Source organism: Ranitomeya imitator, chromosome 5 (genome assembly GCF_032444005.1).
Source record: "Ranitomeya imitator isolate aRanImi1 chromosome 5, aRanImi1.pri, whole genome shotgun sequence".
Lineage (NCBI taxonomy): Eukaryota > Metazoa > Chordata > Amphibia > Anura > Dendrobatidae > Ranitomeya > Ranitomeya imitator.
The window spans coordinates 17,156,845-17,182,173 of record NC_091286.1 but is presented as its reverse complement, the minus strand read 5'-3'; the positions used below and the strand labels follow the sequence as shown (position 1 = coordinate 17,182,173).

At 46.1% G+C, this 25,329-nt stretch overlaps 1 pseudogene; it reads right to left on the bottom strand.

Moving 5' to 3' along the window:
- The window catches only part of LOC138637642 (zinc finger protein 850-like), an 89,445-nt pseudogene that overhangs the window by 19,329 nt on the left and 44,787 nt on the right, over positions 1-25,329 (bottom strand).

Sequence of the window (25,329 nt, the reverse complement as noted above, 5' to 3'; positions counted from 1 at the left end):
CAAGCATTTAGATCAAAAAGGAGTCGTCCTAGTAGCCTCCTCGTTGTGGACAACCCCTTTTAAAATTGTTATGGATTTCAGAAAATTATGACACAAGAAAAATATATTTATTCATTTTTTTAAGAGTTTCCTAAATTTTTTTCACCATTTAAATAAAGACAACAACCTCTGCGTGTTTGGCCTCGTCAACATCTTACTGATCTCTCATCTTGTTATCGGGGACTTTTTACCTTATAAGGCCGGTTTCACACGTCAGTGGCTCCGGTACGTGAGGTGACAGTTTCCTCACGTACCGGAGACACTGACACACGTAGACACATTAAAATCAATGCATCTGTGCAGATGTCATTGATTTTTTGCGGACCGTGTCTCCGTGTGCCAAACACAGAGACATGTCAGTGTTCGTGGGAGCGCACGGATTACACGGACCCATTAAAGTCAATAGGTCCGTGTAAAACTCGTACCGCACACGGACATTGTCCGTGTGCCGTGCAGGACACAGCGCTACTGTAAGCGCTGTCCCCCCCACTGGTGCTGAAGCCCCATTCATATCTTCCCTGCAGCGTTTGCTGTAGAGAAGATATGAAAAATGCTTTTTTTTTTTGTTTCTCGTGTTTAACATAAAGATCCCTGTTCCCAACCCGCTCCCACCCCCCCTGCTGCTGCAGGGAAGATATGAATGGGGCTTCAGCACCAGTGGGGGGGACAGCGCTTATCTCTAGCGCTGTCTCCTGCACGGTGCGTGTGGTACCCAGTCGGCGCACGTGTGCCACACTGATGTGCCAAGAAACGCATGGGCACACGGACACGGATAATTCCAGTACCGGAATTATCTGGACATGTGAGACTGGCCTAACGCTGATAAAACAAGACCCAAAAAAATTGCTTCATTTTGTTTGTTTTTTTTTTTTTTGGGGGGGGGGTTTTGCTGCTCTTAGAATGTGTTTGTGCTTTCCAGTGCATCACATCATACAATGAATCCTTCAATGATACAAGAATACGAGCCCTCGTGCGGCCATATTGGCTGAGAACTAATATGATTCAGCAATACTGATACTATAACTGCCAGCCACAGGCAGTGCCACCATGACAGGTGCGGGGGTCTTCAGCAGCCCCTCGGCTGACACGACAACCTATTGGCGCTCTGCGATCACGTTGCAGGGCGTCAGCGGGCAGTTAGCACAGTGCCCCATCCCCCCAGGCCACGTGCTGTAAGTGCTGCTGTCACAGACTGACACTGTCACAGGCAGATGATGGCTGAATATTACAGTCATCATCCGCGGGGGAAGATGCGGCTCAACTCCTGAGTCAGAATCAGACAGGAGCCATTACTGGAGGCACCGGGACGTCCAGTATCCGGGAGGGGCTCAGGGACTTTGCGCCACTTTCGGTGGATTAATAACCACGTCCTGCAGACAAAACACACGTCATCAGCACAACAAGAAATCGCACTAAAACTGCAGAAAGAAAACCAGTGAGTGTGAACTGAGCCCAAGACACCAGCAGGAGGAAAACCTCCCAGAATCAGGCCTCGTTCACACTCCGGCGGTTTCTCCTATATGCAGAGAACGCTCCGATCTTCTTCAGTTTTCTTAAGACATTGATGGAGGTTTCTTCTGCTTTTATCACAGTCTGTGGAAACCGGACAGAACAAGACGTGTCCGAGAGATTCCCCATCCACAGACTGACACCGGGAGTGTGAGCCCCGATCAATACCGCACAAGTGTCTGAGAGTCAGTGTGAACCAGTCCGTACAGGGACGTGTGAGCAGCCCATAGACTGTAAGGGGCAGAATGTGTGTATGGAGCAGAGCTATCCGGGAAACACCGCACACAAGTGAGGAAAACCGAGGTGTGAACGGGGCCGGAGGCAGAGAAAAGACGCAAAACGTGAGGAAAACCGAGGTGTGAACGGGGCCGAGGCAGAGAAAAGACGCAAGACGTGAGGAAAACCGAGGTGTGAACGGGGCATGAGGCAGAGAAAAGACGCAAGACGTGAGGAAAACCGAGGTGTGAACGGGGCATGAGGCAGAGAAAAGACGCAAAACGTGAGGAAAACCGAGGTGTGAACGGGGCCGAGGCAGAGAAAAGACGCAAAACGTGAGGAAAACCGAGGTGTGAACGGGGCCGGAGGCAGAGAAAAGACGCAAGACGTACCCGACCCATCACTGCAGATGTCACCTCCTGGTGGGGACAGGACCTGTGCTGACGTCACCATCATGTGATCTGATGGTCACATGACAGGAAGTGCCGGAGTATAACTCCTCCCCGATCACATGACCATGACGTCACTGAAGGTCCTGCGGTGGCCGGGATCCATCACAGACCCCCCAGGAGCCCGGTGACCCCTCGGTGCAGCAGCGGATAATATCACACGTTCGGTCTCACACCCGGGTGTCAGCTCTGACCGGTGTCACTTTACACGGCGAGAGCTTAGGAATGTCGGTACTGATCCAAGTGGTTCTGAGATTGGTTTCTTTTCTTGGAACACGTCGGATTTCACGTTAATAATAAATGTATTTAACCCCTTAGTGACGGAGCCAATTTTGCCCTTAAATCGCCATTTTGCTATTCTGAGCGGTGTCACTCTATGAGGTAATAACGCCGGAGCGTCCACAGCTCCCGGGACCCGGAGATTAGTTGTCATCTTTGTAACACATTGTACTTGGTGATATGTTTTGTGCTTTTTTTTTTCTTTTTTTTTATTTCATAAAAATACAAGAAATGTGATAAAAATGGAAGAATTATGAATATTGATAAAAAATGTGAACGTCTTACACGAACAAGGTTCCTTTTGGCTGAATTCAGAACCACATAACAACAGCGACCGCCATGATGTGAGGACGATTTCCAGACATCACAACCTTGGAGGAACAGAAAGAGGGATAAAGTGTGCGGCAGATTGTGGCCCCAACACCTCCACATCCGTTAGCATCTGTTTCTCCCCTGACAGGAGGAGTTGTCAGAGGGGCGCTGGCAGTGAGGGACCGTCAGTCTGAGGCTATGTTCACACTTTGCGGATTTTGCTGCGGATCCGTTGCGGACCCGCAACAGTTTCCCATGAGTTTACAGTACAATGTAAACCTATGGGAAACAAAAACCGCTGTGCACATGCTGCGGAAAAATCCACGCGGAAACGCTGCGGATTACATTCCGCAGCATGTCACTTCTTTTCTGCGGATTTTCACCTGCTCCAATAGGAAGATGCAGATGAAAATCCGCATTAGAAACCGCAGTAAAAACTGCGATAAATCCGCAATAAAAACCGCAACGGGTTTTCACTGCGGATTTTGGAATTCTGCTGCTGAAAAATCCGCAGTGGAATCCGCAAAGTGTGCACATAGCCTAAGACTGCAGGGCGTGGACCCAAATCCAGGCCGGTCCGCTGTATCCGGGACAGTTGGGACTAGAGATGAGCGGATGGATTCCCGGGTCTGTAGATCACCGGTGACTGGATGAGAGGCCGCGTATCTCTTACCTTCCCGCAGCCCCGGCCGCGTATCTCTTACCTTCCCGCAGCCCCGGCCGCGTATCTCTTACCTTCCCGCAGCCCCGGCCGCGTATCTCTTACCTTCCCGCAGCCCCGGCGCGGTTTTTCTATTGGCAAGGACTGGCACCACATCGCTTATAGTCAGGATTATTGATTATGGTTTTCCAATGTGTCTGCAAAAATACTGTCTGGCCATAAGTTTATGGTTAGCTGTACAGAAAAAAATGAAAATTCAGGTGGGCAACCCTGGCGACATGCTGAGCTCCGCGGCTGGCTGCAGCGCTGACGATATTATGTCAACACTGGAAACAATAGAAACCAGAGCAGTGACCGAGATTCATCGCTGGACCCGGGGAGGGTGAGTCCGGGCTTTTATTTACAACGAACTGCAACTGGGAACACAGCTTTTCTACAGATGGGAAACCCCTTTAAACTATCAGGCACTGGCTGCATTAACTTAGCCAGGTATGTTTGACTCTTAACCCCTTCACCCCTGGAGCTTTTTTTCGTTTTCATTTTTCGCTCCCCTTATTTCCAGAGCCATAACTTTTTTTTTTTTTCCCATCAATATGGCCATGTGGGGGACGAGTTGTACTTTTGATCGTCACCATTGGTTTTAGCATGTCGTGTAACAGAAAACGGGAAAAAAAATTCAAGTGCAATGAAATTGCAAAAAAAAGTGCAATCCCACACTTGTTTTTTGTTTGGCTTTTTTACTAGGTTCACTACATGCTAAAACTGATTTGTCATTTTGATTCTCCAGGTGATTCCAAGTTCATAGACACCAAACATGTCTAGGTTCTCTTTTACCTAAGTGGTGAAAAAAATATTCAAACTTTGCTAAAAAAAAAAAAAGAATTGCGCAATTTTCCAATAATGGTAGCGTTTCCATTTTTCGTGATCTCAGGTCGGGTGAGGACTTATTTTTTTGCGTGCAGAGCTGACGTTTTTAATGATACCATTTTGGTGCAGATACAATGTTTTGATCGTCCGTTATTGCATCTTAATGCAATGTTGCGGCGACCAAAAAAACGTAATTTTGGCGCTTTGATTTTTTTTCTCGCTACGCCGTTTTTGATCAGGTTAATCCTTTTTTTATTGCAAGTACTGCCAGTATTTATAGTTTTTTTTTATTGCGAGTACTGCGGTGCGAGTACTGTACTTCCGGCCGCGCGGCCAGCAGTGCTTGTTAAATGCCGCTGTCAGTTTGACAGCGTCATTTAACTAGTTAATGGGCGCGGGCGGATGGCGATTCCACTCACGCCCATTGCACGCACATGTCAGCTGTTGAAATCAGCTGACATGGTGCGGCTTTGAGGTGGGCTCACCGCCAGAGCCCACCTTGAAGCGGGGGATACTGCCAGCTGACGTACTATCCCGTCAGCTGGCAGAAAGGGGTTAAACTCTGCAGTGTTTCAGAGAGAAAAGTTACCGTGAACTGAGATTGCGCCGTAGACTATTTGGACAGGTGGGTCCACAGTTGCTTCTCCCCACCCACTGCCCAAGACTGACAGGCCTCTGCCTACATGACCTGTCAATCTTGGCCAGCGGATGTAGAAGAGGCATGGAGACCCGCCTGTTCAACTAGTCTCCTGTGTCGCTTGGTCCCCGGCAGTTATTAAAATATATTTTTCAAACATTCCTGGCTGAGATAAAACCATCAGTACAGGAATAGATCACCAGACCTATCAACAATACATGCATACATAACCAGAACCATCATTAGTGTATGTATACATAACCAGAACCGCCATCAATACATGCATATGTCACCAGAACTACTATCAGTACATGAATACAACACCAGAACCACCATCAGTACAGGAATATAGCCCCAGAACCACCATCACACATGTATACACATATTAGAAGAGACAGTATTACATATTCAAAGCAGAAATGATAGCTGTTAGGCTATGTGCACACGTTGCGGTTTTTACCGCAGATCCGCTGCGTTTTTGACGCTGCGGATCTGCAGCAGTTTTCCATACAGTCTACAGTACCATGTAAACCTACGGAAAACCAAATCCGCTGTGCACATGCTGCGGAGAAAAACGCGCGGAAACGCAGCGTTGTTTTTTCCGCAGCATGTCAATTCTTTGTGCGGATCTGCAGCGTTTCTGCACCCGTTGACTGGCATTAAGTCGGGCAATTCCGCAGCAAAACCGCAATTATAAAAAAGATCTGCGGTTTAGCTGTGGTGAAACGCTGCAGATCGGGAGGGGGGAAGAGTGTGGGCGGAGACTGTGCGTGTGTGTGTGCGGACGGGGTCTGTGCGGGACTGTCGGCGGTCTGTGCTTGCCTGCCGGGGGTCTGTGTTGGCTGCCGCGGGGTCTGTGCCGGCCTATCGGGGGTCTTTGTGTCTGTGTGTAGGCATCGTCCGATGGGACTACAAGTCCCATCGGGCTATGCCTGCTACATTGACAGTGATTGACACATTAGCCAATGATGGGACAGTAGTAGTCCCATCATCCGGCTAATGTGTTGAATGTAAAAAAATAAAAACCACAAACATACATACTACATACAACATACTTGAAGACACAAAAGAGCATAGTAAAACCAAAAACACTCAGTTTCAAAAAATCACAGTAATAAGCAAGTGCTAGTAAAAAGATGTAAAAAAACAGGGTATTTGGTTGATACGTTTTTTGCAAAAAATGTATACTAAGCTGCTCCACTAAACGTCAAGGTATACCCATATAGAGCAGTCCTAACTGATGTATGCGATCCCTATCTGATGTATTTAAAAACCTGATCATCTGTATATTACCTGTGTGAACAGGATTCAGAGAGGAAATGTCCATGTGGACACGCTGAGTGGAACAGCTTTTGGCCAGTTTCACACGTCAGTGGCTCTGGTATGTGTGGTGACAGTTTCCTCACGTACTGGAGACACTGACTCGCGTAGACCTATTCAAATGAATGGGTCTATGCACATGTCTCCGTGTTTTCACGGACCGTGTGTCCGTGTGCAAAACACGGAGACATGTCCGTTTTTCTCTGGCAGCACAGTCCACAAAGCGTCCCGCACACGTGCACACAGAGAACAGTGTGCACTCTCCTCCATGTGCACGTACCGCCTGCAGGAGAGACAGCGCTACAGTAAGCGCTGTCCCCCCTGCGTGTGGTGCTGAAGCCGGCATTCATTCCTTCTCCCCAGCAGCGTTCGCTGGAGAGAAGGAATGAAAAATCTTTTTTTTTGTGTAAAAAATAAATTTTGGGGTCACCTCCCATGCGCCCACCCGCTTGTTGACAAATACTCACCCAGCTCCTGCGGTGTATGCTCTCAGCGCTGGCAGCAGGTCCTGTGTGAGCGGTCACGTGGTACCGCTCATTACAGTGAGGAATATGCGCATACGCAGGGGACAGCGCTTAACTGTAGCGCTGTCTCCTGCACGGTCTGTGTGGTCCTCAGTCGGCACACGTGCGACACACGCCTGCCGCATGTGTGCCACACTGATGTGCCACGTGAGCACACGGATAACTCCGGTACCGATTTCTCCGGTACTGGAATTATCTGGACGTGTGTGATTGGCCTTTGTGCAGATAGCCCACAAGGAGTGGGGGGTAACTCCCTAGTCTTGTAGACAAGAGAACAATTATGGAAACAGGAACACATGGGCTACTCGCACAGTGAACAAGTCTGTAGGAACATGTTCAAGCATATTACATACAACATACTACATACATGCTACATACAACATACTACATACATACAACATACATACTACATACATACATTACATAAATATAACATACAGTACATATAACAGAGTACATACTCATCATCACTTGTCACTTTGATCCCCGAAGCCAGTGTCACCTGTAAAAAATATTAAAATAATAAACAAACACTATACTCCCTGATCCACAGAAATCCACGAGTGTCCCACGACGATCTCCCATGGAGAGCAGCAGCATCAGCTGATGTGACCGCTCTCTAGGGGCTCCAGGAATACAATGACGGAAAATATCCTTCCTCACTGTATTCATCCGCCACTGTAAAAAGTAGTCCCTAGTCTCACTTTTGGCACTGCTGTGTGAGAAAGTTCCCACTCAGCAAATGCCATAAAGTGAGACCAGTGAACTACAGTAACCTCTCAGTGATGCACTGCAGGAGCCATTGTCTCCTGTCAGTGTGTCACTGAGGGTCCTATAGAGCAGTGACATCACCCGATGTCACTGTTCTATAGGGGAGATCGTCGTGGGACACTCGTTATTATTTGGACTACGGCGGACAGGTAGTATACGGTTTATTGTACGTTTTTTTGCAGGTGCTGAAGTATGGTAAGTATGGTTAAATTAAGAATAATAAAATACTTTTTTCTGGATGTCTTAGTTTTTTTTTAACTCTTTCACTACTGTAGGATTAATAATGGATAATGGAGTGTGGGTTGGACAAATGTAAAAGAGGAGGTTGGACAAGACATGACATCACAAATCTTTTTTTTTTTGTTCAACAATACATCTTTATTTAGCTTTCAAAAACGCATACAAAACTGCATAAAAAACCACATCAAAAACCACGCAAAAAGCGTCAAAACCACGCAAAAAAACGCATCAAAAATGCACCTGCGTTTTCTGCCAAGACCTGCGGATTTAGTGCAGAAAAATCCGCAGGCAAATCTGCAATGTGTGCACATACCCTTAATGACTGGCATTTAGCAAAACCATTGGTAGAAAGTAGTGATGAGCGTGTAGCACTGTTGCTCGGGTCTGCTCGAGCATGCTCGGGTGATCTCCGAGTATTTTGGCATGCTCGGAGATTTAGTTTTCTTTGCCTCAGCTGCATGATTTACAGCTGCTGGACAGCCTGAACACATGCAGGGATTGCCTGTTTGTTAGGGAATTCCCACTTGTATTTAGGCTGTCCAGCAGCTGTAAATCATGCAGCTGAGGCAAAGAAAACTAAATATCCGAGCATGCCAAAATACTCGGAGATCACCCGAGCAGCGAGTATACTACCTCATCACTGGTAGAAAGTAGTGATGAGCGAATGTGCTCGTTACTCGAGTTTTCCTAGCATGCTCGGGTGTTCTCCAAGCATCTTGGGCATGCTCGTAGATTATGTTTTTGTCCCCGCAGCTGCATGATTTGCAGCTGCTAGACAGCCTAAATACAAGTGGGGATTCCCTAACAAACAGGCAATCCCTGCATGTGTTCAGGCTGTCTAACAGCTGCAAATCATGCAGCTGCGGGGACAAAAACAATCTACGAGCACGCCCAAAATACTCAGAGAACACCCGAGCATGCTCGGAAAACTCGAGTAACGAGCACACTCACTCATCACTAGTAGAAAGCAATTTTTTTCAGTGATCAAATAGTTACTTATAGCACTATAATGCCAATTTCTGAGCCTAATATATCTATAATATAATGCTGGGAGCGTCACTCTGTCCGAAGCCTTTATAGACTGCGCAAGCGCCGGCGCAGTCTGGACCCCACAGAGTGATGCTCCCAGGAGATCGCGGTATGTGTAAACACTGAACGCACACCGCGATCTCCAACGGAGAGGCAGGGACCGTGGACGCGCCAGGAGGGTAAGTATTATATTCACCTGTCCCCCGTTCCAGCGCTACGTGTGGCTCCGTGTTCCCGGTCCTCTGCCTGTGACGTTCAGAGGGCGCGATGACGCGCTTAATGCGCGCTGCCCTCTGACGGAACAATCACAGCCAGAGAACCCGGAAGGAGCGGCGGGCAGTGCTGGAACGGGGGACAGGTGAATATAGCAAGTGTCGGGGGCCTGAGCTAGCGGCGACTCCGGCACCTGACCCCCACAGCGCGCCGGTGTCCCCGCCTGCTCAGGCCCCCCAGCACTCGGCGCCCAGCGACGATAGGTGAGTATGTTATTTTTTTTAATATATATATCGCAGCAGCATACGGGGCATACACTATGGAGCATCTTATGGGGGCCATCAACCATAACGGAGCAGTGTATGGGGGCATATACAATGGAGCATCTTATGGGGGCCATCAACCATAATGGAGAAGTTTACAGGGGCATATACTATGGAGCATCTTATGGGGGCCATAAACCATAATGGAGCAGTGTACGGGGGCAAATACTATGGAGCATCTTATGGGGGCCATCAACCATAATGGAGCAGTGTATGGGGGCATATAATATGGAGCATCTTATGGGGGCCATCAACCATAATGGAGCAGTGTACGGGGACAGGTGAATATAGCAAGTGTCGGGGGCCTGAGCTAGCGGCGACTCCGGCACCTGACCCCCACAGCGCGCCGGTGTCCCCGCCTGCTCAGGCCCCCCAGCACTCGGCGCCCAGCGACGATAGGTGAGTATGTTATTTTTTTTAATATATATATCGCAGCAGCATACGGGGCATACACTATGGAGCATCTTATGGGGGCCATCAACCATAATGGAGCAGTGTACGGGGGCATATACAATGGAGCATCTTATGGGGGCCATCAACCATAATGGAGCAGTTTACAGGGGCATATACTATGGAGCATCTTATGGGGGCCATAAACCATAATGGAGCAGTGTACGGGGGCAAATACTATGGAGCATCTTATGGGGGCCATCAACCATAATGGAGCAGTGTATGGGGGCATATAATATGGAGCATCTTATGGGGGCCATCAACCATAATGGAGCAGTGTACGGGGACATATACTATGGAGCATCTTATGGGGCCATCAACCATAATGGAGCAGTGTACGGGGGCATATAATATGGAGCATCTTATGGGGGTCATCAACCATAATGGAGCAGTGTACGGGGGCATATACTATGGAGCATCTTATGGGGCCATAAACCTTTATGGAGCAGTGTACGGGGCATATACTATGGAGCATCTTATGGGGGCCATCAACCATAATGGAGCAGTGTACGGGGGCATATAATATGGAGCATCTTATGGGGGTCATCAACCATAATGGAGCAGTGTACGGGGGCATATAATATGGAGCATCTTATGGGGGCCATAAACCTTTATGGAGCAGTGTACGGGGCATATACTGTGGAGCATCTTATGGGGCCATCAACCATAATGGAGCACTGTACGGGGGCATATACTATGGAGCATCTTATGGGGGCCATAAACCTTTATGGAGCAGTGTACGGGGCATATAATATGGAGCATCTTATGGGGGTCATCAACCATAATGGAGCAGTGTACGGGGCATATACTATGGAGCATCTTATGGGGGCCATAAACCTTTATGGAGCAGTGTTCGGGGCATATACTATGGAGCATCTTATGGGGGCCATAAACCTTTATGTAGCAGTGTACGGGGCATATACTATGGAGCATCTTATGGGGCCATCAACCATAATGGAGCAGTGTACGGGGCATATACTATGGGGGCAGAAAATTACAGAACGGTGGCGCAGGATGGGAGCAGCACATGACAGAACGGGGGCGCAGGATGGGAGCAGCACATGACAGAACGGGGGTGCAGGATGGCAGCAGCACATGACAGAACGGGGGTGCAGGATGGGAGCAGCACATGACAGAACGGGGTGCAGGATGGAAGCAGCACATGAAAGAACGGGCGCAGGATGGGAGCAGCACATGACAGATTGGGGGTGCAGGATGGAAGCAGCACATGACAGAACGGGGACGCAGGATGGGAGCAGCATATGACAGGATGGGGGCGCAGGATGGGAGCAGCAAATGACAGAATAGAGGTGCAGGATGTGTGTAGCACATGTCAGAAGAGAGGTGCAGGATGTGTGTAGCACATGTCAGAATGGAGGCGCAGGATGGGTGCAGCACATGTCAGGATGGGAGCAGCACATGACAAGATGGGGGCGCAGGATGGGAGCAGCACATGACAGAATGGGGGCACAGGATGGGTGCAGCACATGACAGGATGGGGACGCAGGATGGAGCAGCACATACCAGGATGGAGACCATATACCAATATAAATGCTCGCCACTGTAATATCCACACGGTGTAAGGAATTTAAGAGAGAGAGTAAGCTTTAACTGTATTTTATTCTTCTCTTTTCCTCCAGCACACAACATAACAGCAGCATAAGATTTCCTCCTCAGGCCAGAACTGAAACTGAAACTACTCTCAACTCCCGCCCTCGCTTTCTTAAAGAGACAGATCTAACTCTTATACATTACATCATCCCCTTTTATATATATATATATATATATATATATATATATATATATATATAAAACAACCTAAAACAAATATTGACAATGTAACAACACGAAAATGTCCAAGAAAAACCATATGTCTGTATTGTCTTATTCCCCTTTTTTTTTAAACTATATCTCTTCAATAAGTCTCGATGGAGCCCTTCTTTCCCGTGTAGGGTAATGTCTGGGTTCATTGGGGGTGTCCAGTGCTGACGGATCAGTCACCTCTTGTTGGTCCTCTCCACCGTCGGGTATCAAATCTTCCAATGGTGGGAGTTCATTACCATTGTTCTGCGGTATTTTAAAATGTGAGGAATTTCGAGTGATGGAGTGTCCGCCTCGCTCAGCCGTGACCATACTGCCTTTTCTCTCAGTAACATTATATTTTGCAGGACTATATACAGCTGAGGTTTTGTTGGTTGATATTTGACGCACAACAACCATATCACCTCTTTTGATAGCACATGGCTGTGCCCGTCGCCTTCTGTCTGCATAATGTTTCATGGCTTGCTTGTTAAAGAAATCCGTTGATCGCACTGAAGAGTCATTTGGTAAGGGATGACTGGTCACATCAGGGATCCGTGTACGAAGAGTTCTGCTGAACATTAGATGAGATGGCGCAGCATTAGTGGTGGAATGTGGCGTGTTGCGGTAATTGCGCAGGAATTTGTATAGTGACTGTTTCAGTGGGGTGTGCTCCAGGCTAGCTGCCTTGATTCATTTCCCCATGGTGCGCATGAAACGTTCTACGATTCCATTAGCTTGCGGCCAGCAAGGTGTGATTTTTCTGTGGCCGAACTCCAAGTATTCAGAAAACTGTGCAAACACATGTCCATTGAATGGAGGTCCATTATCTGTTTTGACCACTCTTGGAATGCCATATGCAGAGAATATGTCGTCCAGTTCTGGTATGACACTATTAGCAGACGTTGAAGAGATGAATGAAATGACAGGGTATCTAGAATATTCATCAATTGTTACTAGAATGTATTGGCCATTTGGTAATGGTCCATATACAGTGGGGCAAAAAAGTATTTAGTCAGTCAGCAATAGTGCAAGTTCCACCACTTAAAAAGATGAGAGGCGTCTGTAATTTACATCATAGGTAGACCTCAACTATGGGAGACAAGCTGAGAAAAAAAAATCCAGAAAATCATATTGTCTGTTTTTTTAACATTTTATTTGCATATTATGGTGGAAAATAAGTATTTGGTCAGAAACAAACAATCAAGATTTCTGGCTCTCACAGACCTGTAACTTCTTCTTTAAGAGTCTCCTCTTTCCTCCACTCATTACCTGTAGTAATGGCACCTGTTTAAACTTGTTATCAGTATAAAAAGACACCTGTGCACACCCTCAAACAGTCTGACTCCAAACTCCACTATGGTGAAGACCAAAGAGCTGTCAAAGGACACCAGAAACAAAATTGTAGCCCTGCACCAGGCTGGGAAGACTGAATCTGCAATAGCCAACCAGCTTGGAGTGAAGAAATCAACAGTGGGAGCAATAATTAGAAAATGGAAGACATACAAGACCACTGATAATCTCCCTCGATCTGGGGCTCCACGCAAAATCCCACCCCGTGGGGTCAGAATGATCGCAAGAACGGTGAGCAAAAATCCCAGAACCACGCGGGGGGACCTAGTGAATGAACTGCAGAGAGCTGGGACCAATGTAACAAGGCCTACCATAAGTAACACACTACGCCACCATGGACTCAGATCCTGCAGTGCCAGACGTGTCCCACTGCTTAAGCCAGTACATGTCCGGGCCCGTCTGAAGTTTGCTAGAGAGCATTTGGATGATCCAGATGACTTTTGGGAGAATGTCCTATGGTCTGATGAAACCAAACTGGAACTGTTTGGTAGAAACACAACTTGTCGTGTTTGGAGGAAAAAGAATACTGAGTTGCATCCATCAAACACCATACCTACTGTAAAGCATGGTGGTGGAAATATCATGCTTTGGGGCTGTTTCTCTGCAAAGGGGCCAGGACGACTGATCCGGGTACATGAAAGAATGAATGGGGCCATGTATCGTGAGATTTTGAGTGCAAACCTCCTTCCATCAGCAAGGGCATTGAAGATGAAACGTGGCTGGGTCTTTCAACATGACAATGATCCAAAGCACACCGCCAGGGCAACGAAGGAGTGGCTTCGTAAGAAGCATTTCAAGGTCCTGGAGTGGCCTAGCCAGTCTCCAGATCTCAACCCTATAGAAAACCTTTGGAGGGAGTTGAAAGTCCGTGTTGCCAAGCGAAAAGCCAAAAACATCACTGCTCTAGAGGAGATCTGCATGGAGGAATGGGCCAACATACCAACAACAGTGTGTGGCAACCTTGTGAAGACTTACAGAAAACGTTTGACCTCTGTCATTGCCAACAAAGGATATATTACAAAGTATTGAGATGAAATTTTGTTTCTGACCAAATACTTATTTTCCACCATAATATGCAAATAAAATGTTAAAAAAACAGACAATGTGATTTTCTGGATTTTTTTTTCCCAGTTTGTCTCCCATAGTTGAGGTCTACCTATGATGTAAATTACAGACGCCTCTCAACTTTTTAAGTGTTGGAACTTGCACTATTGCTGACTGACTAAATACTTTTTTGCCCCACTGTATGTCGACTGCCACTTCCTCCCATACAGCAGTGGGTAACGGAGACATTTGTAATGGCTCTAAAGTTGATGATGGAGTAATTAATTGACAAGTGGAGCAATGTCCAATCTTCTCTTCCACCAATTTATCCATATTTGGGAACCACACTTTTTCTCTGAGTAACTTTTTTGTGCCAACAATTCCTAGATGACCTTCGTGTGCTATCTGTATGACTAGGTTGCGCAAGGCCTTAGGTACAACCAGTTTGGTACCACGAAGGATGAGTTGATATTCAGTGACTGATAATTCCTCACGTACATTTGAAAATAGTTTTAACTCTTTCAGATCAATCCCATCTTCAGGAAATTTTTTCTTTTGAATTTCATGCCACCTTCTATTTTGGATAATTTGTATTAAGGCACAGAGTGTCTTGTCACTTGTTGTCGTATTCACAAACTGATCAACAGAAAGTGCTTTTGGCACGGCGTGAGCTGCAACAAAGTGGATGTATTCTTCAATGGAGGAATGCACAGGTAAATCATCATTCGTGGGATGTCTTGAGAGATAATCAGCCGGATTGCTGTATTTTCCAGGTTTGTGAACAATTTTGTAATTATAGTCCTGTAGACGTAGACCCCATCGTTCAATCCGTGCTGGCATTTTAGCTCGGGGATTTCCAAAAATTGTAAGGGGAGCTTGACGATCTGTGACAATAGTGAAGGGAGCGCCATAGAGAAATAAGTGAAAGTGTTCACATCCCCAGACGACTGCCAAGCTTTCTTTTTCAGGATGTGAATATTTTCTTTCAGTGCTTGTTAAGCTTTTACTTGCATAAGAAATTATGTGGGGACTTTGATTGTCATCCTTGTATTGTGCTAAAATTGCACCCAGTCCCACGGGACTAGCATCCACAATCAGTTCGGTTCGAAGAGCTGGATCAAAATAGGCCATGGTGGTTGTTGAGCAGAGTTCCTTTTTGATTGTTTCAAAAGAGGCCTGACAGTCTTGGGACCATTGAAAAACGCAATTTTGTTTCGTAAGTTCCCTTAATGGAGTGCTGATTGTCGAAAAATTTGGAATATAGCACAGTAACTTGCCATTCCAAGAAAAGAGCGCACTTCACTGGCTTCCTGTGGAATTGAAGCTGCTCTGATGGATTCCACTTTCTTGGGATCAGGTCGTACTCCTTCCGCCGAGAAAATGTGACCATAGAACTCCAATGAATTTTTATCAAATTCGCATTTTTCTTTGTTTAAAGTGAGTCCAGCAGAGAGCAGACATTCAAAAATAGCATATAGAGCACGATTATGTTCAGCTTGAGTTTTCCCAAAAACCAGTATGTCATCACTGTAATTAAAGGCATTTGGAATATGTTGAATGACGCTCCTTATCGTATCTTGAAAAATTTCTGCTGCTGAGCAGACCCCAAACGTCAATCTTTTGTATCTTCTGAGACCCACATGGGTGGAAAATGTTGTTAAGTATCTGGATTCTGGACTCAATTCTAATTGATGATAGCCCTTATTGAGGTCGAGCTTTGAAAAAACAGTTGCTCCATTTAATAAATTAATAATGTCATCAATTGTGGGTGAGATGTGTCTTTCCCTTTGAATAGCAGTGTTGGGCAGGCGCATGTCAACACACAGTCTTACCTGCTCTGGAGTCTTTGGTTTTGGAACTACCACAAGTGGAGAGACCCACGGAGTGGGACCAGAAACAGTTTCAATGACATCATCATCCATGAGTAATTGGAGTTCCTTTTCTACCTTCTTTCTCAGGTGAAATGGAATACGCCTGTGAGGCTGGGCTACTGGACGGACACTGTCATCCACATGAAGATGCACTTGAGAGTCCTTTAATTTTCCTAATCCACTAAATAGGGAGGGAAAACTGTTCACCATGGCTTGTACATCCAGGTCCGCAGGGTCGGTTATGGTATGAACAATCTGGATGAGTCCTAGCTTCAAGGCAGTGTGATAGCTGAGAAGACAGCCTCCGGATCCTTGTAATGTGTGATAGCTGAGAAGACGACAGCCTCCGGATCCTTGTAATGTGTGATAGCTGAGAAGAAGACAGCCTCCGGATCCTTGTAATGTGTGATAGCTGAGAAGACGACAGCCTCCGGATCCTTGTAATGTGTGATAGCTGAGAAGAAGACAGCCTCCTGATCCTTGTAATGTGTGATAGCTGAGAAGACGACAGCCTCCGGATCCTTGTAATGTGTGATAGCTGAGAAGACGACAGCCTCCGGATCCTTGTAATGTGTGATAGCTGAGAAGAAGACAGCCTCCGGATCCTTGTAATGTGTGATAGCTGAGAAGACAGCCTCCGGATCCTTGTAATGTGTGAAAAGTGGTTTTCTGCCTATTTTCTTTATAGCTAAGTTCAGCATCAAATTGTCCCATTGTAACTAGAGGTGTTTTAGATCCATATGGGAAGATTTTAGTCTGCACTTGCTGTAAGACTGGCTTTGTTTTCAACTGTTCATAAGCATTGCTGTCTATGATATCCACCGAAGCTCCTGTATCTATTGTAAAGGTGATATCCGTGTTGCAGATGGTGAGTGTAATACATGGAGACTGCACTGAGCCAGTGGCAGACGTCGTGAACACATAGTTCTCAGCCACAGACATTTCTTCTATATCCTGATTTACCATTTTTATATTTGCAGGTTTTATAATTGGCAGAGGAGACTTGTTGGGCGCTGATTTGCAGACAACTGCAAAATGGTTCCCTTTTCCACATTTACTGCAAGTTTGTCCTATAGCTGGACATTTGTTCATGTGGTGAGGGAAATCTTGTCCACATCTATAACATTTCTTCTGTTGCGGGGCCTGCTTGCCTTGTGCACTGTTATGTTTGAGATTATGCACATGTAAATGATCCCCACTCTCCATTGCCTGATGATCTGCTATCTCTATAGCACGGGCCATCTTGAGTAAATCATGCAGAGAGAGATCCTGCTGCAGAGCTTTACGCCTTATGGTATTAGACGAGCAGGTGACAATTACTTGAGTTAGGATTTCATCATCTACGTCAGTAAATGCACACCCGGGTGACATAGGTGTCTATGGATTCTTCTGGAAGCTGCTTAGCAATCCTGAACTTGTATCTTTCATATCTGATGTTTTGTTTAGGGTTGAAGTAGTCAGTGAGAGCTTTGGAGCATTTGCTGTACGTGTCTGTCTCCGCTGCTGGTAATGTGCTGTATATGTCATAGACTCCTGTGCCCGCACAATGCAGGAACACGGCTTTTTTTCTGTTCTCCTCTTTTATATCTATTGCTTCCAGGAAATTCTCAAATCGATTTAACCATTTTCTCCAGTTATGAGAGAGATTAGTGACATCAGTCATATCAAACTGTGGGAACATGTGCAAGTATTCAGCCATGATGGAGTCTCTCAGTGGCGCTGGCGTGTAAAGCAGTAAAGCAGGGGTCAGTACTCACAGTAGCAGGTGATTCAATCCCATCCTCATCGCCAGTTGTAATGTCCACACGGTGTAAGGAATTTAATAGAGAGTAAGCTTTAACTGTAGTTTATTCTTCTCTTTTCCTCCAGCACACAGCATAACAGCAGCATAAGATTTCCTCCTCAGGTCAGAACTGAAACTGAAACTAAACTCAACTCCCGCCCTCGCTTTCTTAAAGAGACAGATCTAACTCTTATGCATTACAGCCACCCGGGCGTAGAACGGGTTCAATAGGTAGTATATATATATATACATATACATATATATATACATATATATATACATATACATATATATATATATATATATCAAAACTGATAGCTGTCAGGGAATATCAGCAAAATGTCTGGAATATAAAGTAAAAAACAAGTTGCCTCCAATAATAATATATTTGAATATTGCACATTACAGTATTGACATATTTTCATGATTATACTCTGGCGAAGGTGGCATTATATTATTATAGTCTAGGGGTGGGGGTGTTATTTCAGTATTATACTCCAAGGATAGGGGCATTATTTTATTATTATACTGAATGGGTGTCACATTATTTTATTATACTCCAGGGGTGGAGATGTTATTTTAATATTAAACACTAGGGGTGGGGGCGTTAATATATTATTATACTCTACGGGTGGGGGTGTTATATTTCATTATTATACTCCAGGGTTGGGGGTGTTATTTTAATATTAAACACTAGAGGTGGGGCGTTATTTTATTATTATAAACTAGGAATTTGCCGTTATTTTGTTGTTATTATTATTATACTCCAGGGTTGGAGATGACATTTTATTATTATACTTCAGGGAGGTGTTATTTTATTTTTATACTCCAGGGGTGTGTGTGTTACTTTATTATTATACTCCAGGGGTGGAGATGTCCTTTTATTATTACACTCCAGGGAGATGTTATTTTATTATACTCTAGGGTCGGAGATGTTATTTTATTATTATATTCCAGGGTTGGAAGTGATATTTTATTATTATACCCCAGGGAAATGTTATTTTAGTATTATACTCCAAGGGTGGAGATGTTATTTATTATTATACTCCAAGGGTGGAGATGTTATTTTATGATTATACTCCAAGGGTGGAGATGTTATTTTATTATTATACTCCAAGGGTGGAGATGTTATTTTATTATTATACTTCAAGGGTGGAGATGTTATTTTATTATTACACCATGTTTCAGATTATTATGCAAATTGGATTTGCGTCATAAAGATTTTTTTTTTTTTTTTTTTTTAAATAAACTCATGGATGGTATTGTGTCTCAGGGCTCAATGGATCACTGAAATCAATCTTAAGCACATGTGATAATTAGTTTTCCAGGTGATTCTAATGAAAGGAAAACTACTTAAAAATGATGTTCCACATTATTAAGCAGGCCACAGGTTTCAAGTAACATTGGAAAGAAAAAGGATCTCTCTGCGGCTGAAAAGCATCAAATAGTGCAATGCCTTGGTCAAAACGTTAGATATTTCCCAAAAACTTAAGCGTGATCATCACACTGTTAAGATCTTTGTTGCTGATTCTGAGCACAGACATGTTCGTGCTGATAAAGGCATAATGAGGAAGGTTTCAGCCAGACAAATTCATGGGATTAAGAGAGCAGCTGCTAAAAAGCCATTACAAACCAGCAAACATATTTGAAGCTGTTGGTGCCTCTGGAGTCCGCGAACCTCAAGGTATAGGATCCTTCAAAGGCTTGCTGTGGTGCATAAACCTACTATTCAGCCCCCCCTAAACAGTGTTCACAAGCAGAAATGGCTGCAGTGGGCCCAGACATACATGAAGACTAATTTTCAAACAGTCTTGTTTACTTATGAGTGTCCAGCAACCCAGGATGGTCCAGATGGATGGAGTAGTGGAAGGTTGGTGGATAGCCATCATGTCCCTACAAGGCTGCGACGTCAGCAAGAAGTTGAACAAAAGAGAGCATACCGATACCACTTGATTGATAAGATTAGAAGAGGGGAGGGGCAACTAAGAATTGAGAACCTACACAAGAAATGAGTTATATGCCCTGGAATGAGTGTGTAATGTCTAGGCAACTAAATACAAAAAGGAAAACCAGTGTCTCCTTATAAATATATCAAAAAAGTTTATTGACAACATACACGTATCATAAGGGTGAATACAAATCCATAACACTTAAGCTAAATGAATAAGATGACAGGCAAAGACAAAAAACAGGGACACTGGATACTGCACGTGTCTAGTGGCATGCACACATGGGACAGTGCAGGATAATTGCGGCAAATCTCAGAGGTGACCATTACAGGTATGCCAACTCATTGTAATAAGGTGGTAGTGGGTCCATAAGCCTTCGCTTGATAAATAATAGAGCATAAAGTAACCCCAGGGGCTCATATAGCTGGGAAAAGGGGCAGGTCCACAAACAACATCCAAAGATATCATCCAAAGATAAAGTGCTGCAAATAGTGCTAGCAGCAAATTGCTTACCCATGTGGGGGTCTCAGTGTCTTACCTGTTCTGGCCCCAAAGCGCGTTTGGCGTGGTGGGCTTCCATGGGGGGCTGTGTCAACAAGGAGGTGGAGTCATGTTTTGGGCCGGAATCATGGGGAAACAGCTGGCAGGGCCCTTTAAGGTTCCTGAAGGTGTGAAAATGACCTCTGCAAAGTATAGAGTTTCTGACTGACAACTTTCTTCCATGGTATAAAAAGCAGAAACGTGCCGTCAGGAGCAAAATCATCTTCATGCTGACAATGCCCCATCTCATGCTGCATAGAATACCTCTGAGTCATTGGCTGCTATGGGCATAAAAGGAGATACACTTGTGGTGTGGCCACCATCTTCCCCTGACCTCATCCCTAAAGAGAACCTTTGGAGGATCATCAAGCAAAAGATCTATGAGGGTGGGAGGCCGTTCACATCAAAACAGCAGCTCTTGGCCTGTTAGGAGGTCTTGGAGTTAAATAGCTTTTTTGTTCAGTGAATGTGACCTCCTAATGCTGCAAATTCCACAAATGAGCATGTTCTTTAAAACATATCAAATATTTAGAAATTCTACTGTGCCTTGCCGTAGGCAAGGACGGGTGCGTGGGGGGGACAGCAGTCAACCAACGCGCCTCGAGGGACAGCGGTCCCTCATCAGGGCTACCCGTCCTTGCTTACGTGATGTCAACCTCGGCAACCTGCTAACTTGTCTCACTGCGGCGGCGCTTCCGGCTGGAGCTTGCTGCTAGTTCGCTGATTTGGTACACGCTCACCTTCATCCTCCGGATCCCAGGCTTGCGAGAGTTGCCTCCACGAGAGGACGCTCCCCACACCTCTGCCTCTCCATGCGCCCACCATCCAGCCATCGGTGCAGCACAATAGCAGTCCTTCGAGCCCAACCAAGTAAGTCCCTTTGTTACTACATATCCACCCCAGGTACTTTGCAGGCTCATATACCTGTATTGCAGCGCGGTGATCTTTACTTCTTACATTAGCAATCACTTATTATTATTTACTTATATAGCACCATTGATTTAATGGCACTTGATAGTTGCCAGTGATAGTTTCTGCACTTCTTGGTTTTTAGTTGAAGAAATTCAGTGTTTGGAGTAAGGCTGGGTTCCCATTGCGTTACGGGACCGCGTTAAACGGACAGCGTTGCACGGCGAAATTAACGCCGTGCAACGCGGCCGTTAACGCGCCCATTCACGCTAATGGGAACGCGCTACACTAGCGCGTGCCATGTTCGGCACGCGCTAGCGACGCGCCGGAGATTCCTGGCGCGCTGCGGACGCTGCTTGCAGCGTCCGAGGTGCGCCCGCGGTCCGTTCCCCGCTCTCGCAGATCGGGGATCTGCGAGAGCGGGGACGTTACCGCGACCCCGAACGCGGCCCCATAAAAAACATTGCGTTAGCGCAATCCGCTAGCGCTAAACGGATTGCACTAACGCAATGTGACCCTAAGCGTTTGGAGAGTTTTTCAGATTTCTGCATGGAGTTGGTTTCCATGTTTATCCTTATCCTCTCCCATTTAGTTTGTGCCTCCCATTCCTCCTGTTTCCCACTCTGTTGTTTTGTGAGTGTATTTGCATTATTGTAGTTTTCTTTTATCCCTGTTTGTTTACCCCTGTCTGGGTGGTGTTTTCCAATACACTTTGGCCTCACCCTTCCCCTGGGTGGGCCATGGAAATGATAGGGGTTAAGATAGGAGCATAGCAAGGTACGAGAACCCCAGCACCCCCACCATCCGGGGTAATCTGGAGAACAGGGATAGACTAGGGTGCCCTTTAGTTTGAGGGACAGTAGTCTGCTTCTCTCCTTATCACTGCGGCCACTACCCTCAGCCTGTGAAATGTCATGTTTTCACGATTCCTCCTCTCAGTGATAGCTATACTGTCGTATGGAAACTGGGTCATGTTGAGTTGTCAGTATTTTGATTGACAGCAATCTGTCCAATCTGTCACTTGGAAGTGCGGGGCTTATTTCAGGTGTTCTGGAGATTGCCCAAGCTATTTAACTGAGCTGTCTGCCTCTGATCCCTGCCAGACGTAATTTGTGCTTCCTGGTGTTTGCCCGATTCTGTTGTTCTGATCTTCTGCTGCCTGATCCTTGGAACCTGTTCTGACTATCCCTTTGTCTTGCCCTCTTTTCTTTGATCTGCTATCTCCTGGTATATTGATCCTGGTGCTCAACTAAAATTAACGTCAGTTTAATTCAACTAGTTTGACAGTAAATACACATGGCAATATTAGTTGCAAATAGCCTCTTCAGAGAGAAAGAGAATTTGAATTTTAGCTCCACCTGTTAGGGATAGCAATTTTAAAAGTCAATATCGACTCATTATTATTATTTATTTATATAGCACCATTAATTCCATGGTGCTGTACATGTGAAAAGGGGTTACATACAGGGTTATAGATATCGTTAACAGTAAACAAATTTTCAATGACAAATTGGTACAGAGGGGTGAGGACCCTGTCCTTGCGGACTTACATTCTTCGGGATAATGGGGAAGAGACTGATCGTCGGTGTGCTAGAGCACTGGTGGAGGTGAGGCCGCAGCTCGGGTGGTTGGTGAGGCCGCAGCTCTGGTGGTGGCGACACGGCAGCTTGGGTGGTTGGTGGGGTGGCAGCTCGGGTGGTTGGTGAGGCGGCAGCTCAGGTGGTTGGTGAGGCGACAGAATGATTATTGCAGGCTGTAGGCTTTCCTGAAGAGATGGGTTTTCAGGTTCCATCTGAAGGATCCGAGGGTGGTGGATAATCGGACATGTTGAGGAGTGGAATTCCAGATGATGGGGGATATTCGGGAGAAATCTTGGAGGCAGTTGTGTGAGGAACGAATAAGTGTGGAGGAGAGTAGGAAGTCTTGAGAGGATCGAAGATTACGTGAGGGAAGATAGTGGGAGATTAGTTCAGAGATATAAGGAGGGGACAGGTTGTGGATGGCTTTGTAGATCAGTGTTAGTAGTTTGAACTGGATTCATTGGGGAATTGGGAGCCAGTGGAGGGATTTGCAGAGGGGAGAAGCAGGGGAGTAGCGAGGAGAGAGGTGGATTAGCCGAGCAGCAGAGATGAGGACAGACTGGAGTGGTGCAAGGGAGTTAGCGGGGAGGCCACAGAGGAGGGTGTTGCAGTAATCGAGGTGGGAGATGATGAGGGCATGCACAAGAGTTTTAGTAGATTGCGGGCTGAGGAAGGGACGGATTCTGGCAATATTTTTGAGTTGGAGGCGACAGGAGGTGGCAAGAGTTTGGACATGCGGTTTGAAGGACAGGGCAGAGTCGAGAGATACCCAGAGGCAGCGGATTTCAGGTGAGGGAGAGAGAGTGATGCCGTTTACCATAATAGATAGGTTAGGTAAGGGGGATACGTGAGATGGGGGAAAGATGATGAGTTCAGTTTTGTCTACATTGAGTTTTAGGAAGCGAGAGTTGAAGGATATGGCTGACAGACACTGCAGGATTCTGGACAGCAGAGAGGTGGCATCTGGGCCAGAGAGGTAGATCTGAGTGTCGTCCGCATACAGGTGGTACTGGAAGCCGTGGGACTTTATGAGCTGTCGTAGGCCAAGGGTATAGATGGAAAAAAGTAAAGGCCCTAGGACAGAGCCTTGAGGGACTCCAACAGAGAGGGGGCGGGGTGAGGAGGTGGTGTGTGAGTGGGAAACGCTAAATGTGTGGTCGGAAAGGTATGAGGCAATCTAGGACAGGACAAGGTCTTTCATGCCAAGGGAAGAAAGAATCTGTAGCAGTAGGCAATGGTCGACTGTGTCGAAAGCAGAGGACAGGTCGAGAAGGAGGAGGATGGAGAACTGTCTGTTAGCTTTGGCTGTGAGTCATTAGTAATTTTGGTCAGAGCAGTTTCGGTGGAGTGGTGGGGGCGGAAGCCAGATTGGAGGTTGTCAAGGAGAGAGGTAGATGAGCGGTGGGAGGAAAGTTGACCATGGACGTGCTGCTCAAGGAGTTTGGAAGCAAATGAGAGCAGTGATATGGGGCGATAGCTGGGCATAGCAGTTGGGTCAAGGTTAGCTTTTTTGAGGATAAGTGTGATGGTGGCATGTTTGAAGGCAGAGGGGAAAGTGCCAGAAGATAGCGATAGGTTGAAGAGATGGGTTAGGGCTGGAATGAGCATGTTAGTGAGATTGGGGAGCAGGTGGGAGGGGATGGGGTCAAGTGCACAGGTGGTGAGGTGTGATTTGGAAAGGAGGCAAGTTCTCCTTCAGTGATGTTGGAAAGGGAAGTTATTGGAGAAGGCCAGAGGTCTGGTATATGGAGTGGTTGGGGTGGTGGAACAGTAAAGGTTTGCCTTGTTTGGTCGATCTTGTTTTTGAAGTAGGTGGCAAAGTTCTTAGAAAAGATGAGGGGAGTTGGAGGTGGCAGTGGTGGGCGGAGGAGAGAGTTAAATGTGCGGAACAGTTGTTTTGGGTTGTAGGATAGTGAAGATACAAGGTTAGTGAAATAGGTCTGTTTAGCAGAAGTGAGGGCTAGTTTGAAAGCGGTGAAGTCGCCTGGCAGGCCTGTTTTTTTCCCAACGCCACTCTGCGACCCTGGATGCTTGTTGGAGGTTTTTGGTGAGGTTGTTATGCTAGGGTTGCATATTGATTTCTCGCACTTTGCCATGCATGAGAGGGGCGACTGAGTCTATGGCTGATGTGAGGGTGGAGTTATAGAAAGCGGTGACCCTTGCCAAATGACTTAAGATGAGAAACTAAACCAGAAATTCTATTTTGCAGATGTGTTTTGGGGTGCTTGCCCCTCATCAGTGCAAAGCTGGAGATCTGATTTGGCTGGATGAGAGGCCTCTGACATCAGTTCTAAAGGGGATCATTGTTCCCTGTATAGAGTGCCAAGCTGGCATAAAGAGACTAATAGTCCATGCAATGCTCCTATGGGAATTAAACATGCAAATAGCCTCTTCAGAGAAGACGAGTATTCTACAGCCACCTATTGGATGTGGAAATCCTTAAAGTCAATATCAACCCTTTAAGAAGCCTTATCACATGACTTTAGCCCATATTCAGGGATCTAGACTTACACAGGTGCCCATGGCCTGGGGCCACAGAGTCAGCTGCTGACTGGTGGAGCAAGCTGTTGGGAAGAAAGGTCTTCACACTGGATTGATACCAAGAGGTCACGGGTGGTGTAAATACAAGCAAGTCCGAAAACGGGATAATTCAGGAGACCC